The sequence below is a fragment of the Pristis pectinata genome, chromosome 26 (genome assembly GCF_009764475.1).
Source record: "Pristis pectinata isolate sPriPec2 chromosome 26, sPriPec2.1.pri, whole genome shotgun sequence".
Classification (NCBI taxonomy): Eukaryota; Metazoa; Chordata; class Chondrichthyes; order Rhinopristiformes; family Pristidae; genus Pristis; species Pristis pectinata.
Window position 1 is genome coordinate 9749722 of NC_067430.1, and position 24762 is coordinate 9774483.

Sequence of the window (24762 nt, forward strand, 5' to 3'; positions counted from 1 at the left end):
ACCAATCAGAAAGGTCAGAAATGAACCTTAAGACACATCACATTACACAGATTTTACTGGCTGCTGGTAAAACAATTCATGTGACACATGGTGCATAGTTAACTTATTTCCAGTTAATTGTTCCAGGGTAGGCATTGCTAGTGTTGGGTGCATTTAACCTTAGGTGTGGACACCTGTTCCACATGTAAAATATCCATCCTTTTAAACTGTACAATCAGTCTGAGGCTGAAAGTGATGGGATAAATACTTGCAGAGGTAAATTGTTCCAGAGATCCAAAGTCTTTTTAAAAAGAATGAACCATTCTGTAATATTAAACTTGATTGATTACAACTAACTATTGAAAATAGTAAACAAACATTTCTGTTTCTCATTCTTGCCTCTATTAGCAAGTCCATCCAGTAACCTTAAAAGTCTTAAAATCTGTGCAAAAATAACTGAATTAGGGAGTTGTGCAATTGCTGGGAAGAGCTTGCTGGCATCAACCACTTACACCCAGGAGAGGGAGCAGCCGCTGCAGGTCAGAGATTTGAACTGGGAGGTTGGAGACTCTGGGGTCTGATGAGACAGTTTAAGGGATCCTCTAGATAAGAAATAGAAGCAGAATGGCCATTCAGCCCCTCATGCCTGTTTTACCATTCAATAAGATCATGGCTAATCTTTTACCTAAGTTACATTAGGATCAGCCTCACACTACCTGAGCAGAGATTAAAACAGAGAGTGCTGAAGAGATTCATCAGGTCAGGCAGCATCTGTGGAGAGACAAACAAGAGTTAACATTTCAGGTCAGAGTCATACAACATGGAAACGTGCTCTTCAACTCAGCTAGTCCACACCGACCATCAAACACCAGTTGTGTTCTATTCTTCCCTCATTCCCCTCAACTCCCGCCACATTCTACCCCTCACCTACACACTAGGAGCAATTTACAGCGGCCAATTAACCTACCAACCTGCACGTCTTTGGGGTGTGAGAGGAAACCAGAGCACTCGGAGGAAACCCATATGATCACAGGGAGAACGTGCAAACTCCACACAGGCAGCACCGGAGGTCAGGATTGAACCCAGGTCGACGGAGCTGTGAGGCAGCAGCTCTTCCCGATATGCCACTGTGCCAGCCTACCATCAGCAGCTTTTCAATTAGCCAATGTACATCAACTGTACTAGTCACTGGTGAAACCACACTTGGAGCATCGGGTACATTTCTGGTCACCCAGCTGTAGGACAGATGTCATTAAACTGGAGAGGATGCAGAAGAGATTCACGAGGATGTTACAGGGACTGGAGGGCTTGAGTTATGAGGAGAGGCTGAAAAGGTTGGCACTATTTCCAACCTGAGGACAACTTTTTCAGAGGGCAGTGTGTGTATGGAACAAACTGTCAGAAGAAGTGGTGGAGATGGGTACAATTACAACATTTAGAAGATATTTAGACAGGTACATGGATAAAAATGGTTTAGACGGATATGGGCCAAATGCAGGCAATGGGACTAGCTCCAATGAAAATCTTGGCCAGCATGGATGAGTTGGGCCGAAGGGCCTGTTTCTGTGCTGTATATCTCTATGACTCTAGCCCTTCATCCATTTTCCCTATAGGTTTGGATTGCTGGAATGCCATCTCCTGATTGGTCAGGACTCCCATCCCATTTTCTTCCTATTGGTCCAGACCCCCTGTAGCGCTCATTGGTGTAAAGCTCCACCCAACACCGTGTACTGCAGGCAGTGGGGTGTCCCCCACCACTCCCCCCCACTCAGTGCCCTGTATCTCCTCATTATTCTCTCCCTGCTTGTGATCTCAGCCCCACTTCAGGCTGTACATTTTCCACTCCTGTTTCAGATTCATAAAGCAATGTCTCAGGACGTGTCTGGGTACCTATCACGGTGTGCTTGCTTGGGGGACGTCCAGAGACATTTATTACACAATAGAGGTGGTGGGAGGTGATCAGGTGTTGTGCAGATGCAAATACGTTGAGGACAAGGTGATCCTGTCATCAATAGAACTTGAAGTACTGAGGGAGAGTTGGAGTGTCAGAGCAGCAGCTATTCCATTGAGCAACTAAATCTCTGCACAAGAGATACATAGAAAACCCATAATACTTTATTCACAACTAATGTTTATCCTTCATATAAGAGTAGATTAGGAGTAGGACACTCTGCCCATCAAACCTGGCCCACCATTCAATATGATCATGGCTGATCTGCCCCAGGACTTTTATCCATTACCTGTTTCTTAGTTGGCAGCACCATCTACTGGGCTAGTCCGTTACTGCAACTCAGAAAGTGAAGACTTCACTTGAGAACGAGTTCTGTTTCTGATACTCTGATCTTTTTGCCCAGTGACTTCTGTTTCAGTAAATGCATCACTCAGTGCTTTACTGGAGCACAGATCTTAGAGAAGTCCACGTTTCATTCCCTGAATTGACTTAAATGCTGTATGTGTGTATGCATTATTGTATTGTGTGTGTGTGTGTGTGTGTGTGTGTGTGTGTGTGTGTGTGTGTGTGTTTGCGTGTGTCTGTCTGTCTGTCTGTCTGTGTACACATTTATGCATGTGTTCCCATATTCATTTGTGCATATCCTCTTCTTCAAGTATCCCTGGGCTACGAAGCAAAGGTCAATGTCAGAACACACAAACCAAGAACACCACTGAGCTTGCTTTGCCATTCAATAACATCATGGCTTATCCAAGATTTCATCCATTCTCTTCCCTGATTTCCGGATCCCTCAATCTCAAAGTCAATTAATCTCACCTTTCAATTGAATGAGCATTAACAGCTCTTTGGGGTGGAGGTTTACAATGATTTGAAATCTTGAGTGAATTTACTTCTGAACTCTATCTACCTGGCCGATGCCTTAATCCAAGGCTTTATTTCTAGTTCTAGATTCTCCAGACAGATGAAGCAGCCTCTCAGTATCCACGTGGCCAATTCCTTCTGGAGATTTACGTTTCAGTGATATTGTCCTACTCAGCAGGGGTTCCTGTTCCTGACATTATCTCACTCCTTATTGGATGAGAGCATCACAGGCAAGGCCATCCCTATTGCCTCTCGGAAGGGACTGATGAGAATCCTTCTTGCCCCCTCCCCTCCTGTAATCTGCATATTGAAGGAACCACATGGTGTGCTGAGGTGGAGAGTTCCCAGACATTGAGGAGGGGGTGTGGTTCAGAGGGAAACTTGGAGATGAGAACATTCTCACACCCTGGATGCCCTTGTTCTTCCAACTGGGAGATGTCACAAGCTCACGCACCAAAGTTCATTCATCAGGCACATCGATGGCCTCGTTCGTCTGTTGGCAGTCGAATAGCTCATCAGCAAGAGGGCCAGATTAGGAGCTGTGTGGCAGCACGTACCATCACGTTGACTTGGGCTTTCCCTTAGTTGGTTTCAGGTGGTATAAACCGGTGCATTTGTGGGTGAATGGTCTGGTACAGGTGAATCACAGCTCTGTTTCCAGGCTACAGGACATCTGTACGGGACCGTGTACGGGACCTACAGGACATTTGTACGGGACCGTGTACGGGACATTTGTACGGGACCGTGTACGGGACCTTCAGGACATTTGTACGGGACCGTGTACGGGACCTACAGGATATTTGTACGGGACCTCCAGGACATTTGTACGGGACCGTGTACGGGACCTCCAGGACATTTGTACGGGACCGTATATGGGACCTCCAGGGCATTTGTACGGGACTCGCAGAACATTTGTACGGGACCGTATACAGGATCGTATACGGGACCTTGGTACGGGACCGTATACGGGACTTACAGGAAATTCGTACGGGACCGTATACGGGACCTCCAGGACGTTTGTACGGGACCGTATACGGGACTTATAGAACATTTGTACGGGACCTCCAGGACATTTATACGGGACCGTATACGGGACCGTATACGAGACATTGGTACGGGACCATATACGGGACTTACAGAACATTCGTACGGGACGGTATACGGGACCTCCAGGACATTTGTACGGGACCGTATACGGGACCTCCAGGACATTTATACGGGACCGTATACGGGACCCTGTACGGGACCTCCAGGACATTTGTAAGGGGGCCTACAGGGCATTTGTACGGGACCTCTAGGACATTTGTACGGGACCGTATACGGGACCTCCAGGACATTTGTACGGGACCGTATACGGGACCCTGTACGGGACCGTATACGGGACCTCCAGGACATTTGTACGGGACCGTGTACGGGACCTTCGGGACATTTGTACGGGACCCTCGGGACATTTGTACGGGGCCTACAGGATATTTATACGGGACCGTATACGGGACCCTGTACGGGACCTCCAGGACATTTGTACGGGGCCTACAGGGCATTTGTACGGGACCTCTAGGACATTTGTACGGGACCGTATACGGGACCTCCAGGACATTTGTACGGGACCGTATACGGGACCCTGTACGGGACCGTATACGGGACCTCCAGGACATTTGTACGGGACCGTGTACGGGACCTTCGGGACATTTGTACGGGACCCTCGGGACATTTGTACGGGGCCTACAGGACATTTGTACGGGACCGTGTACGGGACCTACAGGATATTTGTACGAGACCTCCGAGACATTTGTACGGGACATTTGTACGAGACCGTATACGGGACCTCCAGGACATTTGTACGGGACCGTATACGGGACATTGGTACGGGACCGTATACGGGACTTACAGAACATTCGTACGGGACTGTATACGGGACCTCCGGGACATTTGTACGGGACCGTATATGGGACCTCCAGGGCATTTGTACGGGACTCACAGAACATTTGTACGGGACCGTATACAGGATCGTATGCGGGACCTTGGTACGGGACCGTATACGGGACTTACAGAACATTCGTACGGGACCGTATACGGGACCTCCAGGACGTTTGTACGGGACCGTATACGGGACCTCCAGGACATTTATACGGGACCGTATACGGGACCCTGTACGGGACCTCCAGGACATTTGTAAGGGGGCCTACAGGGCATTTGTACGGGACCTCTAGGACATTTGTACGGGACCGTATACGGGACCTCCAGGACATTTGTACGGGACCGTATACGGGACCTCCAGGACATTTGTACGGGACCCTGTACGGGACCTCCAGGACATTTGTACGGGACGGTGTACGGGACCTTCGGGACATTTGTACGGGACCTACAGGATATTTGTACGGGACCTTCAGGACATTTGTACGGGGCCTACAGGACATTTGTACGGGACCGTGTACGGGACCTCCAGGATATTTGTACGAGACCTCCAAGACATTTGTACGGGACATTTGTACGGGACCGTATACGGGACCTCCAGGACATTTGTACGGGACCGTATACGGGACATTGGTACGGGACCGTATACGGGACTTACAGAACATTCGTACGGGACCGTATACGGGACCTCCAGGACATTTGTACGGGACCGTGTACGGGACCTCCAGGACATTTGTACGGGACCGTATACGGGACCCTGTACGGGACCGTATACGGGACCTCCAGGACATTTGTACGGGACCGTGTACGGGACCTTCGGGACATTTGTACGGGACCTACGGGATATTTGTACGGGACCTTCAGGACATTTGTATGGGACCGTGTACGGGACCTACAGGATATTTGTACGAGACCTCCGAGACATTTGTACGGGACATTTGTACGGGACCGTATACGGGACCTCCAGGACATTTGTACGGGACCGTATACGGGACATTGGTACGGGACCGTATACGGGACTTACAGAACATTCGTACGGGACCGTATACGGAACCTCCAGGACATTTGTACGGGACATTTGTACGGGACCGTATACAGGACCTCCAGGACATTGGTACGGGACCGTGTACGGGACATTGGTACGGGACCGTATACGGGACCTACAGAACATTCGTACGGGACCGTATACGGGACCTCCAGGACATTCGTACGGGGCCTACAGGGCATTTGTACGGGACCTCCAGGACATTTGTACGGGACCGTATACGGGACCTCCAGGACATTTATACGGGACCGTATACGGGACCCTGTACGGGACCTCCAGGACACTTTTACGGGACCGTATACGGGACCCTGTACGGGACCGTATACGGGACCTCCAGGACATTTGTACGGGACCGTGTACGGGACCCTCGGGACATTTGTACGGGACCTTCAGGACATTTGTACGGGGCCTACAGGACATTTGTACGGGACCGTGTACGGGACCTACAGGATATTTGTACGAGACCTCCGAGACATTTGTACGGGACATTTGTACGAGACCGTATACGGGACCTCCAGGACATTTGTACGGGACCGTATACGGGACATTGGTACGGGACCGTATACGGGACTTACATAACATTCGTACGGGACTGTATACGGGACCTCCGGGACATTTGTACGGGACCGTGTACGGGACCTACAGGACATTTGTACGGGGCCTACAGGACATTTGTACGGGACCGTGTACGGGACCGTATATGGGACCTCCAGGGCATTTGTACGGGACTCGCAGAACATTTGTACGGGACCGTATACAGGATCGTATACGGGACCTTGGTACGGGACCGTATACGGGACTTACAGGAAATTCGTACGGGACCGTATACGGGACCTCCAGGACGTTTGTACGGGACCGTATACGGGACTTATAGAACATTTGTACGGGACCTCCAGGACATTTATACGGGACCGTATACGGGACCGTATACGAGACATTGGTACGGGACCATATACGGGACTTACAGAACATTCGTACGGGACGGTATACGGGACCTCCAGAACATTTGTACGGGACCGTATACGGGACCTCCAGGACATTTATACGGGACCGTATACGGGACCCTGTACGGGACCTCCAGGACATTTGTAAGGGGGCCTACAGGGCATTTGTACGGGACCTCTAGGACATTTGTACGGGACCGTATACGGGACCTCCAGGACATTTGTACGGGACCGTATACGGGACCCTGTACGGGACCGTATACGGGACCTTCGGGACATTTGTACGGGACCCTCGGGACATTTGTACGGGGCCTACAGGACATTTATACGGGACCGTATACGGGACCCTGTACGGGACCTCCAGGACATTTGTACGGGGCCTACAGGGCATTTGTACGGTACCTCTAGGACATTTGTACGGGACCATATACGGGACCTCCAGGACATTTGTACGGGACCGTATACGGGACCCTGTACGGGACCGTATACGGGACCTCCAGGACATTTGTACGGGACCGTGTACGGGACCTTCGGGACATTTGTACGGGACCCTCGGGACATTTGTACGGGGCCTACAGGACATTTATACGGGACCGTATACGGGACCGTATACGAGACATTGGTACGGGACCATATACGGGACTTACAGAACATTCGTACGGGACGGTATACGGGACCTCCAGAACATTTGTACGGGACCGTATACGGGACCTCCAGGACATTTATACGGGACCCTGTACGGGACCTCCAGGACATTTGTACGGGGCCTACAGGGCATTTGTACGGGACCTCTAGGACATTTGTACGGGACCGTATACGGGACCTCCAGGACATTTGTACGGGACCGTATACGGGACCCTGTACGGGACCGTATACGGGACCTCCAGGACATTTGTACGGGACCGTATACGGGACCGTATACGGGACTTACAGAACATTCGTACGGGACCGTATACGGGATCTCCAGGACATTTGTACGGGACCGTGTACGGGACCTCCAGGACATTTGTACGGGACCGTATACGGGACCCTGTACGGGACCGTATACGGGACCTCCAGGACATTTGTACGGGACCGTGTACGGGACCTTCGGGACATTTGTACGGGACCTACGGGATATTTGTACGGGACCTTCAGGACATTTGTATGGGACCGTGTACGGGACCTACAGGATATTTGTACGAGACCTCCGAGACATTTGTACGGGACATTTGTACGGGACCGTATACGGGACCTCCAGGACATTTGTACGGGACCGTATACGGGACATTGGTACGGTACCGTATACGGGACTTACAGAACATTCGTACGGGACCGTATACGGAACCTCCAGGACATTTGTACGGGACATTTGTACGGGACCGTATACAGGACCTCCAGGACATTGGTACGGGACCGTGTACGGGACATTGGTACGGGACCGTATACGGGACCTACAGAACATTCGTACGGGACCGTATACGGGACCTCCAGGACATTCGTACGGGGCCTACAGGGCATTTGTACGGGACCTCCAGGACATTTGTACGGGACCGTATACGGGACCTCCAGGACATTTATACGGGACCGTATACGGGACCCTGTACGGGACCTCCAGGACATTTTTACGGGACCGTATACGGGACCCTGTACGGGACCGTATACGGGACCTCCAGGACATTTGTACGGGACCGTGTACGGGACCCTCGGGACATTTGTACGGGACCTACAGGACATTTGTACGGGACCGTGTACGGGACCTACAGGATATTTGTACGAGACCTCCGAGACATTTGTACGGGACATTTGTACGAGACCGTATACGGGACCTCCAGGACATTTGTACGGGACCGTATACGGGACATTGGTACGGGACCGTATACGGGACTTACATAACATTCGTACGGGACTGTATACGGGACCTCCGGGACATTTGTACGGGACCTACAGGACATTTGTACGGGGCCTACAGGACATTTGTACGGGACCGTGTACGGGACCGTATATGGGACCTCCAGGGCATTTGTACGGGACTCACAGAACATTTGTACGGGACCTTGGTACGGGACCGTATACGGGACTTACAGAACATTCGTACGGGACCGTATACGGGACCTCCAGGACCTTTGTACGGGACCGTATACTGGACTTATAGAACATTTGTACGGGACCTCCAGGACATTTATACGGGACCGTATACGGGACCGTATACGAGACATTGGTACGGGACCATATACGGGACTTACAGAACATTCGTACGGGACGGTATTTGTACGGGACCGTATACGGGACCTCCAGGACATTTATACGGGACCCTGTACGGGACCTCCAGGACATTTGTACGGGGCCTACAGGGCATTTGTACGGGACCTCTAGGACATTTGTACGGGACCGTATACGGGACCTCCAGGACATTTGTACGGGACCGTATACGGGACCCTGTACGGGACCGTATACGGGACCTCCAGGACATTTGTACGGGACCGTATACGGGACCCTGTACGGGACCTCCAGGACATTTGTACGGGACGGTGTACGGGACCTTCGGGACATTTGTACGGGACCTACAGGATATTTGTACGGGACCTTCAGGACATTTGTACGGGACCGTATACGGGACCGTATACGAGACATTGGTACGGGACCATATACGGGACTTACAGAACATTCGTACGGGACGGTATACGGGACCTCCAGGACATTTGTACGGGACCGTATACGGGACCTCCAGGACATTTATACGGGACCGTATACGGGACCCTGTACGGGACCTCCAGGACATTTGTAAGGGGGCCTACAGGGCATTTGTACGGGACCTCTAGGACATTTGTACGGGACCGTATACGGGACCTCCAGGACATTTGTACGGGACCGTATACGGGACCCTGTACGGGACCTCCAGGACATTTGTACGGGACGGTGTACGGGACCTTCGGGACATTTGTACGGGACCTACAGGATATTTGTACGGGACCTTCAGGACATTTGTACGGGACCGTATACGGGACCGTATACGAGACATTGGTACGGGACCATATACGGGACTTACAGAACATTCGTACGGGACGGTATACGGGACCTCCAGGACATTTGTACGGGACCGTATACGGGACCTCCAGGACATTTATACGGGACCGTATACGGGACCCTGTACGGGACCTCCAGGACATTTGTAAGGGGGCCTACAGGGCATTTGTACGGGACCTCTAGGACATTTGTACGGGACCGTATACGGGACCTCCAGGACATTTGTACGGGACCGTATACGGGACCCTGTACGGGACCGTATACGGGACCTCCAGGACATTTGTACGGGACCGTGTACGGGACCTTCGGGACATTTGTACGGGACCCTCGGGACATTTGTACGGGGCCTACAGGATATTTATACGGGACCGTATACGGGACCCTGTACGGGACCTCCAGGACATTTGTACGGGGCCTACAGGGCATTTGTACGGGACCTCTAGGACATTTGTACGGGACCGTATACGGGACCTCCAGGACATTTGTACGGGACCGTATACGGGACCATGTACGGGACCGTATACGGGACCTCCAGGACATTTGTACGGGACCGTGTACGGGACCTTCGGGACATTTGTACGGGACCCTCGGGACATTTGTACGGGGCCTACAGGACATTTGTACGGGACCGTGTACGGGACCTACAGGATATTTGTACGAGACCTCCGAGACATTTGTACGGGACATTTGTACGAGACCGTATACGGGACCTCCAGGACATTTGTACGGGACCGTATACGGGACATTGGTACGGGACCGTATACGGGACTTACAGAACATTCGTACGGGACTGTATACGGGACCTCCGGGACATTTGTACGGGACCGTATATGGGACCTCCAGGGCATTTGTACGGGACTCACAGAACATTTGTACGGGACCGTATACAGGATCGTATACGGGACCTTGGTACGGGACCGTATACGGGACTTACAGAACATTCGTACGGGACCGTATACGGGACCTCCAGGACGTTTGTACGGGACCGTATACGGGACCTCCAGGACATTTATACGGGACCGTATACGGGACCCTGTACGGGACCTCCAGGACATTTGTAAGGGGGCCTACAGGGCATTTGTACGGGACCTCTAGGACATTTGTACGGGACCGTATACGGGACCTCCAGGACATTTGTACGGGACCGTATACGGGACCCTGTACGGGACCGTATACGGGACCTCCAGGACATTTGTACGGGACCCTGTACGGGACCTCCAGGACATTTGTACGGGACGGTGTACGGGACCTTCGGGACATTTGTACGGGACCTACAGGATATTTGTACGGGACCTTCAGGACATTTGTACGGGGCCTACAGGACATTTGTACGGGACCGTGTACGGGACCTCCAGGATATTTGTACGAGACCTCCAAGACATTTGTACGGGACATTTGTACGGGACCGTATACGGGACCTCCAGGACATTTGTACGGGACCGTATACGGGACATTGGTACGGGACCGTATACGGGACTTACAGAACATTCGTACGGGACCGTATACGGGACCTCCAGGACATTTGTACGGGACCGTGTACGGGACCTCCAGGACATTTGTACGGGACCGTATACGGGACCCTGTACGGGACCGTATACGGGACCTCCAGGACATTTGTACGGGACCGTGTACGGGACCTTCGGGACATTTGTACGGGACCTACGGGATATTTGTACGGGACCTTCAGGACATTTGTATGGGACCGTGTACGGGACCTACAGGATATTTGTACGAGACCTCCGAGACATTTGTACGGGACATTTGTACGGGACCGTATACGGGACCTCCAGGACATTTGTACGGGACCGTATACGGGACATTGGTACGGGACCGTATACGGGACTTACAGAACATTCGTACGGGACCGTATACGGAACCTCCAGGACATTTGTACGGGACATTTGTACGGGACCGTATACGGGACCTCCAGGACATTGGTACGGGACCGTGTACGGGACATTGGTACGGGACCGTATACGGGACCTACAGAACATTCGTACGGGACCGTATACGGGACCTCCAGGACATTCGTACGGGGCCTACAGGGCATTTGTACGGGACCTCCAGGACATTTGTACGGGACCGTATACGGGACCTCCAGGACATTTATACGGGACCGTATACGGGACCCTGTACGGGACCTCCAGGACACTTTTACGGGACCGTATACGGGACCCTGTACGGGACCGTATACGGGACCTCCAGGACATTTGTACGGGACCGTGTACGGGACCCTCGGGACATTTGTACGGGACCTTCAGGACATTTGTACGGGGCCTACAGGACATTTGTACGGGACCGTGTACGGGACCTACAGGATATTTGTACGAGACCTCCGAGACATTTGTACGGGACATTTGTACGAGACCGTATACGGGACCTCCAGGACATTTGCACGGGACCGTATACGGGACATTGGTACGGGACCGTATACGGGACTTACATAACATTCGTACGGGACTGTATACGGGACCTCCGGGACATTTGTACGGGACCGTGTACGGGACCTACAGGACATTTGTACGGGGCCTACAGGACATTTGTACGGGACCGTGTACGGGACCGTATATGGGACCTCCAGGGCATTTGTACGGGACTCGCAGAACATTTGTACGGGACCGTATACAGGATCGTATACGGGACCTTGGTACGGGACCGTATACGGGACTTACAGGAAATTCGTACGGGACCGTATACGGGACCTCCAGGACGTTTGTACGGGACCGTATACGGGACTTATAGAACATTTGTACGGGACCTCCAGGACATTTATACGGGACCGTATACGGGACCGTATACGAGACATTGGTACGGGACCATATACGGGACTTACAGAACATTCGTACGGGACGGTATACGGGACCTCCAGAACATTTGTACGGGACCGTATACGGGACCTCCAGGACATTTATACGGGACCGTATACGGGACCCTGTACGGGACCTCCAGGACATTTGTAAGGGGGCCTACAGGGCATTTGTACGGGACCTCTAGGACATTTGTACGGGACCGTATACGGGACCTCCAGGACATTTGTACGGGACCGTATACGGGACCCTGTACGGGACCGTATACGGGACCTTCGGGACATTTGTACGGGACCCTCGGGACATTTGTACGGGGCCTACAGGACATTTATACGGGACCGTATACGGGACCCTGTACGGGACCTCCAGGACATTTGTACGGGGCCTACAGGGCATTTGTACGGTACCTCTAGGACATTTGTACGGGACCATATACGGGACCTCCAGGACATTTGTACGGGACCGTATACGGGACCCTGTACGGGACCGTATACGGGACCTCCAGGACATTTGTACGGGACCGTGTACGGGACCTTCGGGACATTTGTACGGGACCCTCGGGACATTTGTACGGGGCCTACAGGACATTTATACGGGACCGTATACGGGACCGTATACGAGACATTGGTACGGGACCATATACGGGACTTACAGAACATTCGTACGGGACGGTATACGGGACCTCCAGAACATTTGTACGGGACCGTATACGGGACCTCCAGGACATTTATACGGGACCCTGTACGGGACCTCCAGGACATTTGTACGGGGCCTACAGGGCATTTGTACGGGACCTCTAGGACATTTGTACGGGACCGTATACGGGACCTCCAGGACATTTGTACGGGACCGTATACGGGACCCTGTACGGGACCGTATACGGGACCTCCAGGACATTTGTACGGGACCGTATACGGGACCGTATACGGGACTTACAGAACATTCGTACGGGACCGTATACGGGATCTCCAGGACATTTGTACGGGACCGTGTACGGGACCTCCAGGACAATTTGTACGGGACCGTATACGGGACCCTGTACGGGACCGTATACGGGACCTCCAGGACATTTGTACGGGACCGTGTACGGGACCTTCGGGACATTTGTACGGGACCCTACGGGATATTTGTACGGGACCTTCAGGACATTTGTATGGGACCGTGTACGGGACCTACAGGATATTTGTACGAGACCTCCGAGACATTTGTACGGGACATTTGTACGGGGACCGTATACGGGACCTCCAGGACATTTGTACGGGACCGTATACGGGACATTGGTACGGGACCGTATACGGGACTTACAGAACATTCGTACGGGACCGTATACGGAACCTCCAGGACATTTGTACGGGACATTTGTACGGGACCGTATACAGGACCTCCAGGACATTGGTACGGGACCGTGTACGGGACATTGGTACGGGACCGTATACGGGACCTACAGAACATTCGTACGGGACCGTATACGGGACCTCCAGGACATTCGTACGGGGCCTACAGGGCATTTGTACGGGACCTCCAGGACATTTGTAAGGGGGCCTACAGGGCATTTGTACGGGACCTCTAGGACATTTGTACGGGACCGTATACGGGACCTCCAGGACATTTGTACGGGACCGTATACGGGACCTCCAGGACATTTGTACGGGACCCTGTACGGGACCTCCAGGACATTTGTACGGGACGGTGTACGGGACCTTCGGGACATTTGTACGGGACCTACAGGATATTTGTACGGGACCTTCAGGACATTTGTACGGGGCCTACAGGACATTTGTACGGGACCGTGTACGGGACCTCCAGGATATTTGTACGAGACCTCCAAGACATTTGTACGGGACATTTGTACGGGACCGTATACGGGACCTCCAGGACATTTGTACGGGACCGTATACGGGACATTGGTACGGGACCGTATACGGGACTTACAGAACATTCGTACGGGACCGTATACGGGACCTCCAGGGACATTTGTACGGGACCGTGTACGGGACCTCCAGGACATTTGTACGGGACCGTATACGGGACCCTGTACGGGACCGTATACGGGACCTCCAGGACATTTGTACGGGACCGTGTACGGGACCTTCGGGACATTTGTACGGGACCTACGGGATATTTGTACGGGACCTTCAGGACATTTGTATGGGGACCGTGTACGGGACCTACAGGATATTTGTACGAGACCTCCGAGACATTTGTACGGGACATTTGTACGGGACCGTATCCGGGACCTCCAGGACATTTGTACGGGACCGTATACGGGACATTGGTACGGGACCGTATACGGGACTTACAGAACATTCGTACGGGACCGTATACGGAACCTCCAGGACATTTGTACGGGACATTTGTACGGGACCGTATACGGGACCTCCAGGACATTGGTACGGGACCGTGTACGGGACATTGGTACGGGACCGTATACGGGACCTACAGAACATTCGTACGGGACCGTATACGGGACCTCCAGGACATTCGTACGGGGCCTACAGGGCATTTGTACGGGACCTCCAGGACATTTGTACGGGACCGTATACGGGACCTCCAGGACATTTATACGGGACCGTATACGGGACCCTGTACGGGACCTCCAGGACACTTTTACGGGACCGTATACGGGACCCTGTACGGGACCGTATACGGGACCTCCAGGACATTTGTACGGGACCGTGTACGGGACCCTCGGGACATTTGTACGGGACCTTCAGGACATTTGTACGGGGCCTACAGGACATTTGTACGGGACCGTGTACGGGACCTACAGGATATTTGTACGAGACCTCCGAGACATTTGTACGGGACATTTGTACGAGACCGTATACGGGACCTCCAGGACATTTGTACGGGACCGTATACGGGACATTGGTACGGGACCGTATACGGGACTTACATAACATTCGTACGGGACTGTATACGGGACCTCCGGGACATTTGTACGGGACCGTGTACGGGACCTACAGGACATTTGTACGGGGCCTACAGGACATTTGTACGGGACCGTGTACGGGACCGTATATGGGACCTCCAGGGCATTTGTACGGGACTCGCAGAACATTTGTACGGGACCGTATACAGGATCGTATACGGGACCTTGGTACGGGACCGTATACGGGACTTACAGGAAATTCGTACGGGACCGTATACGGGACCTCCAGGACGTTTGTACGGGACCGTATACGGGACTTATAGAACATTTGTACGGGACCTCCAGGACATTTATACGGGACCGTATACGGGACCGTATACGAGACATTGGTACGGGACCATATACGGGACTTACAGAACATTCGTACGGGACGGTATACGGGACCTCCAGAACATTTGTACGGGACCGTATACGGGACCTCCAGGACATTTATACGGGACCGTATACGGGACCCTGTACGGGACCTCCAGGACATTGTAAGGGGGCCTACAGGGCATTTGTACGGGACCTCTAGGACATTTGTACGGGACCGTATACGGGACCTCCAGGACATTTGTACGGGACCGTATACGGGACCCTGTACGGGACCGTATACGGGACCTTCGGGACATTTGTACGGGACCCTCGGGACATTTGTACGGGGCCTACAGGACATTTATACGGGACCGTATACGGGACCCTGTACGGGACCTCCAGGACATTTGTACGGGGCCTACAGGGCATTTGTACGGTACCTCTAGGACATTTGTACGGGACCATATACGGGACCTCCAGGACATTTGTACGGGACCGTATACGGGACCCTGTACGGGACCGTATACGGGACCTCCAGGACATTTGTACGGGACCGTGTACGGGACCTTCGGGACATTTGTACGGGACCCTCGGGACATTTGTACGGGGCCTACAGGACATTTATACGGGACCGTATACGGGACCGTATACGAGACATTGGTACGGGACCATATACGGGACTTACAGAACATTCGTACGGGACGGTATACGGGACCTCCAGAACATTTGTACGGGACCGTATACGGGACCTCCAGGACATTTATACGGGACCCTGTACGGGACCTCCAGGACATTTGTACGGGGCCTACAGGGCATTTGTACGGGACCTCTAGGACATTTGTACGGGACCGTATACGGGACCTCCAGGACATTTGTACGGGACCGTATACGGGACCCTGTACGGGACCGTATACGGGACCTCCAGGACATTTGTACGGGACCGTATACGGGACCGTATACGGGACTTACAGAACATTCGTACGGGACCGTATACGGGATCTCCAGGACATTTGTACGGGACCGTGTCGGGACCTCCAGGACATTTGTACGGGACCGTATACGGGACCCTGTACGGGACCGTATACGGGACCTCCAGGACATTTGTACGGGACCGTGTACGGGACCTTCGGGACATTTGTACGGGACCTACGGGATATTTGTACGGGACCTTCAGGACATTTGTATGGGACCGTGTACGGGACCTACAGGATATTTGTACGAGACCTCCGAGACATTTGTACGGGACATTTGTACGGGACCGTATACGGACCTCAGGACATTTGTACGGGACCGTATACGGGACATTGGTACGGTACCGTATACGGGACTTACAGAACATTCGTACGGGACCGTATACGGAACCTCCAGGACATTTGTACGGGACATTTGTACGGGACCGTATACAGGACCTCCAGGACATTGGTACGGGACCGTGTACGGGACATTGGTACGGGACCGTATACGGGACCTACAGAACATTCGTACGGGACCGTATACGGGACCTCCAGGACATTCGTACGGGGCCTACAGGGCATTTGTACGGGACCTCCAGGACATTTGTACGGGACCGTATACGGGACCTCCAGGACATTTATACGGACCGTATACGGGACCCTGTACGGGACCTCCAGGACATTTTTACGGGACCGTATACGGGACCCTGTACGGGACCGTATACGGGACCTCCAGGACATTTGTACGGGACCGTGTACGGGACCCTCGGGACATTTGTACGGGACCTACAGGACATTTGTACGGGACCGTGTACGGGACCTACAGGATATTTGTACGAGACCTCCGAGACATTTGTACGGGACATTTGTACGAGACCGTATACGGACCTCCAGGACATTTGTACTGGGACCGTATACGGGACATTGGTACGGGACCGTATACGGGACTTACATAACATTCGTACGGGACTGTATACGGGACCTCCGGGACATTTGTACGGGACCTACAGGACATTTGTACGGGGCCTACAGGACATTTGTACGGGACCGTGTACGGGACCGTATATGGGACCTCCAGGCATTTGTACGGGACCTCACAGAACATTTGTACGGGACCTTGGTACGGGACCGTATACGGGACTTACAGAACATTCGTACGGGACCGTATACGGGACCTCCAGGACCTTTGTACGGGACCGTATACTGGACTTATAGAACATTTGTACGGGACCTCCAGGACATTTATACGGGACCGTATACGGGGACCGTATACGAGACATTGGTACGGGACCATATACGGGACTTACAGAACATTCGTACGGGACGGTATTTGTACGGGACCGTATACGGGACCTCCAGGACATTTATACGGGACCCTGTACGGGACCTCCAGGACATTTGTACGGGGCCTACAGGGCATTTGTACGGGACCTCTAGGACATTTGTACGGGACCGTATACGGGACCTCCAGGACATTTGTACGGGACCGTATACGGGACCCTGTACGGGACCGTATACGGGACCTCCAGGACATTTGTACGGGACCGTATACGGGACCCTGTACGGGACCTCCAGGACATTTGTACGGGACGGTGTACGGGACCTTCGGGACATTTGTACGGGACCTACAGGATATTTGTACGGGACCTTCAGGACATTTGTACGGGTACAGGACATTTGTACGGGACCGTGTACGGGACCTCCAGGACATTTGTACGGGACCGTGTACGGGACCTCCAGGACATTTATACGGGACCGTATACGGGACCCTGTACGGGACCTCCAGGACATTTGTACGGGACCGTGTACGGGGCCTACAAGACATTTGTACGGGACCTACAGGATATTTTTACGGGACCTCCAGGACATTTGTACGGGACCGTATACGGTACCTCCAGGACATTGGTACGGGACCGTGTACGGGACATTGGTACGGGACCGTGTACGGGACCTCCAGGACATTCGTACGGGGCCTACAGGGCATTTGTACGGGACCTCCAGGGCATTTGTACGGGACTTCCAGGACATTTGTACGGGACCGTATACGGGACCTCCAGGACATTTATACGGGACCTCCAGGACATTTGTACGGGACCGTATATGGGACCCTGTACGGGACCTCCAGGACATTTGTACGGGGCCTACAGGGCATTTGTACGGGACCTCCAGGACATTTGTACGGGGCCTACAGGGCATTTGTACGGGGCCATCAGGGCATTTGTACGGGACCTCCAGGGCATTTGTACGGGACCGTATACGGGACCTCCAGGACATTTGTACGGGACCGTATACGGGACCCTGTACGGGACCTCCAGGACATTTGTACGGGACCCTGTACGGGGCCTACAGGACATTTGTACGGGACCGTATACGGGACCCTGTACGGGACCTACAGGACATTTGTACGGGATCCTGTACGGGACATTTGTAGGGAACCGTATACGGGACCTACAGGACATTTGTACGGGACCCTGTACGGGACATTTGTACGAGACCGTATACGGGACCTACAGGACATTTGTACGGGACCACCACGACGTTTGTACGGGACCGTATACGGCACCGTGTGTGGGACCTACAGGACATTTGTACGGCACCGTGTACTGGATCTACAGGGCATTTGCTTCAGGAGATGTAAAAGTACCGTAAGAGCTTGAGCTGCCCACTGATTGTCCCAACTCAATATGGTCATTGGATTCAGAACGGGGACACCGCACATGCCAGTAACCGTGCCAAACAACGTTCACATAACGTTGTGTTTACCTCATAGACATTCCCTGACGTTTGAGACGTGCAGTGGACCAAAGTGCCGATTGAGGCTGGAAAACTGTATGTGAATTGGTCATTAAGGCCCAGTCTGGAAGTTCAACACAGCCTCACTCTTAGACCATCAGATATAGGAGCAGACTTAGGCAACTTGGCCCATCCATCCTGCTCCACCATTCAATCATGGCTTTTTTTTCCAAACCCATTGTCCCAACTTCTCCCCATAACCCTTAACCCCCTTACCAGTCAAGAACCTATCAATCTCTGCCTTAAATACACCCAATGATTTAGCTTTCACAGCCCGCTGTGGCAATGATTTCCACAAATTCACCAGAATCAGAATCAGGTTTATTATCAGTGACGTATGTTGCAAAATTTGTCGTTTCACGGCAGCAGGACAGTGCAAGAAATAAAGACATAAAAATTACTGTAAGTTACAAAAATAAATAAATAGTGCAAAAGAAGAATAATGAGGTAGTGTTCATGGGTTCATGGACTGTTCAGAAATCTGATGGCAGAGGGGAAGAAGCTGTTCCTGAAATGTTGAGTGTGGGTCTTCAGGCTCCTGTACCTCCTCCCCGATGGTAGTAACGTGAAGAGGCCATGTCCCGGGTGGTGAGGGTCCTTAATGATGGATGCTGCCTTCTTGAAGATGTCCTCGACGACAGGGAGGGTTGTGTCCGTGATGGAGCTGGCTAAGTCCACAACCCTCTACAGCTTCTTTCAATCCTGACATTGGAGCCTGCATACCAGGCGGTGATGCAAGCAGTCAGAATGCTCTCCACCATACAGCTGTAGAAATTTGCAAGAGTCTTTGGTCACAGACCAAATCTCCTCAAACTCCTCAGGAAGTAGATCTGCTGGCGTGCCTTCTTCATGATTGCATCAACGTATTGGGCCCAAGATAGATCTTCTGAGATGTTGACGCCCTGGAACTTGAAGATGCTCACCTTTTCCACCAGACGACTGCTGTGTGTTCTCCTGACTTCCTCTTCCTGAAGTCCACAATCAATTCCTTGGTCTTGCTGATGTTGAGTGCGAGGTTGTAGTTGCAACACCACTCAACCAACCGATCTATCTCACTCCTGTACGCCTCCTCATCGCCATCTGAGATTCTGCCAACAACAGTGGTGTTATCGGCTAATTTCTCGATGGTGCTTGAGCTGTGCCTAGCCACACAGTCATGAATGTAGAGAGAGTAGAGCAGTGAGGTGCGCCTGTGTTGATTGTCAGCGAGGAGAGGATGTTACTACTAATCGGCACTGACTGTGGTCTCCTGATAAGGAAGTCAAGGATCTAGTTGCAGAGGGAGGTACAGGTTATAAAGCTTGTTGATTAGTACTTATGGGATGATGGTGTTGAACGCTGAGTTGTAATCAATAAACAGCAGCCTCACCTATGTTTTGCTGTTGTCTAGGTGCTCCAAAACCGAGTGGAGAGCCAGTGAGATAGCAAATGCTGTAGATCTGTTGTGGCTGAAGAAAGTCCCCCTCATCTCAGTTTTAAAGGGACATCCCTTTATTCTGAGGCTGTGCTCTCAGATCTTAGACTCTCCCACTAATGGAAACATCCTCTCCACTCTATCCAGGCCTTTCAGAATCTGGTAGGTTTCAATAAGATCCCCCCTCGTCCTCTGAACTCCATTGAGTACAGGCCCAGAGACATTGAATGCTCCTCATACATTAAGCCTTTTATTCCTGAAATCATTCTTGTGAACCTCATATGGACCCTCTCCAGGGCCAGCACATCTTTCCCTAGATACAGAGCCCAAAATTGCTTGCAATATTCCAAATGCGGTCTGACCAATGCACTCTTCCCTCCGATTTTATTGTCATGTGCACAAGTACGGTGAGGTACAGGTGCAATGAAAAACTTGCTTGCAGCAGCATCGCAGGCATGTAGGTTCAGACAACACACAGAACATAAATTATACAAAACTTATACATAAATTATACAAGACAGTGAACAGAAAAAAAACACACTGTGCAAAACAAGACATTAGTGCAAAAGAAAACACAGTCAGACACAAGTCCAAAGTAGTGCAAGAGGTGGTCCATAGTGTTTCACTGCGGAATCCTGACTCCAGATTCATACTCAGGAATGCTCCAGATATGACACAGGGATTTACTTATTAAAATACAATACAGGTGGAGGCTTTCAATTTATCCATCCCAACAACGCACAAGAATACCAGAGGCTACAGAGAGTGGTGGAGTCAGCCAGTTCATCACGGGTACAGCTCTCCCCACCATCGAGAACATCTACAAGAGGCGATGTCTCAGGAAGGCGACATCCATCATCAGGGACCCCCACCATCTGGGCCATGTCCTCTTCCTGATGCTGCCATCAGGCAGGAGGTACAGGAGCCTGAAGACCCACACCTCAAGGTTCAACAATAGCTTCTTCCCACTGCCACCAGGTTCTTGAACTGACCTGAGAAACCCTAACACTGCCTTGGACTATATATTTTTTCTCTCTCTCAATCTTGCATTAGTGTCGTTATGTTTACTTTGTTGTTCATTTTGCACATGTATAATGTATAATTTATGTTAAATTAAGCTTATGTTAACTTATGTTTGTCCTCATCTTGTAACGTACTGTGCTGCTGCTGAAAGTGGCTAATTTTCATGGCATTTACACCTTGCGTATGTATACAGTATGTATGCCTATGACAACAATAAATTCGAACTTCAACTTGAGAGTAATCAATCTTCCTCTCTCCATTATCCCCCCTCCTTCTTTACCTCTACCCCACAATTTATTCTCTCTCTCATATCCATCAAATCCCCTGTGATTCTTTTGCCACTTACTTACACTAAGTGGTAGTTACAGGAGATAATTAACCTACCACCTTGGGGATGTGGGAGGAAGCCCAGGAAAACCCACGTGATCACAAGGAGAGCAGCAAACTTTGCACGGAGGGCACCCGAGGTCAGGATCGAACCTGGGACACGCAGCAGGTCAACCTGTACTAACGGAGAGAGGAAGACAGATGGATGACTTGCAGAAGAAGTGGCCAGCTCTGACATAGACGGAAAATGGAGGCACAAGATACTGCAGGTGCTGGAATCTGGAGCAAAAAACAGAGTTGCTCGACCAGTTTGTTTTCGGAGATAGACAAAGTGAGTTATTTGAAGTGGGAGAATTTGAACTTGTACCCCGCAGGTAGCAACGTGCCCCAGACAGAATGTGAGATGCTGTTCCTCCAGCTCGCATTGTGCTTCATTGCAACTGTGCAGGAAACCACAGAAAGATCAGAGCGAGAGTGAGATAGAGGATAAAACTGGAGTGCAACATGGGTCAGACTGAATGCAGGGGCTCCACAAAGCAGTCACGCAATCTACATTTGGTTTCTCTAATGTAGAGGAGGCCACATTATAGACCCTGAACACCAGAAGGGAAGAAATGCAAGTGAATGGCTGCTTCACCTGGAAGGATTATTTGGGTTCCTGAACTGTAGGAAGGGGAGAGGTGCAAGGACAGGTGTTGCATGATACTCTCATGAGTATTTAAGCCGCTGATGACTAAAGACTGGTGACAGCGTAGTTAAACGAATAAACAGAAGAACATAAGAAGTAGAGCACATGTGGGCCATCAGTCCTTCGAGCCTGTTCTGTCACTCATCAAGATCAAGGCTGATCTTCCATCTCAATGCCATTTTCCTGGCTTCCTTCATATCCCCCAATTCCTTTTATGCCCAGAAACCCATCAATCTGTTTTGAATGAACACAATGAATGAGTCTCCATCCAGGGTAGAGAAGTCCTAAGCTTCACCACCCTCTGAGTGGAGAAGTTTCCCTTCAATCTCCTTCCTAAATGGCCTACCCCTGATTCTCAAACTGCACCCTCTGGTCCTAGATTCCTCACTCTGGAAAAACATCCTCCCTGCCTCTCATCTGTCGAGTACTTTCAGAATTTTGTAAGTCTCAGTGAGATCTCCTCTCATTCACCTAAACACTAATGAATACATTGTTGGTCCACTCAACCTCTCCTCATCCCTGGAACCTCTGGCCAGCATTCACTGCACACCCTGACCTTCACAATGCTCCCCTGCTGTTCTATCTGGAGTCTGCCATCTGAATGGTCTCATGGGTCAGCTGAATGGGAAAGGTCCTGGGCGCACATTATAACCCCAACTTTGGTGTGACCCACCTACAAAATACCACAGATGCTGCAAATCTGATCTACAAACAGAACAGGGTGGGAACACTCTGTATGCGGAGAAAAACAAAGTTAAAGTCTCACACCCACGACCTTGCGTCAGAAAAGGTGCTAGACCTGAAACACTAACTCAGTTACTCTCTCCACAGATGCTGCCTGCCCTGCTGAGTTTTTCCAAGATATTCTATTTTTTTTTGTTTCACACCAGTTCTCTGGTTTTAGTATGAACACTCCCTGAGAAATGGTTCTTTTAACTTCACGACATGAGCATGCAGAGAAATCACAGCCCCCATGCACACTACTGCAAAAAAAGTCTCAGCACAGCAAGCAATTAGTGTTCCCTTTTCTTTCCTTTTTAACCTTTCCTTGTCCATCACCCCGTTACAGCTCCCCTTGTGATCCTGTCCGGAATTGCGACTCCAGTCCTCCCAAATCGTGATTAAAGACAATGCCAAATGTTGGAAGCATTTTAGATAAGATAACATATCTTTATTAGTCACATGTACATCGAAACATAGTGTAATGCATCTTTTGCATAGAGTGTTCTGGGGGCAGCCCACAAACGTCGCCACGCTTCCGGCGCCAATATAGCATGCCCACAACTTCCTAACCCATACGTCCTTGGAATGTGGGAGGAAACCGGAGCACCCGGAGGAAACCCACACAGTCACAGGGAGAACATACAAGCTTCTTACAGACAGCGGCTGGAAATGAACCCGGGTCGCTGGCACTGTAAAGCGTTACGCTAACCGCTACACTACCATGCCTGTCATTTCGTTGACCCTATTACCTCTACGGGGTATCAACTGACATATCGAACAAAGAGACTCTAAATCAAGATTTGGGACAACCTAATCTTTATATGCACTCGACTTACTTTAGCACATATGTGTACCACTGATTTCTAACAACTTCATATTAGATATACTGTTCCAACTTGCCACTTCTTATATTAAATCACAGGACTCACGGCTTGGACTTAAATACTACCCATATGAGATGAATTGGCCAGGTTCACTGCTACAGGTTTATACTCTTCTCTGAGTTCTGAACTCAGGACCCTCCTTCTCGTGATGCTTGTTCCCGGGTTATCACCCCCAATGTCTCGGACTGCCCTTGTTTTCTTACGAATTTCCCTCAAATCTTCTA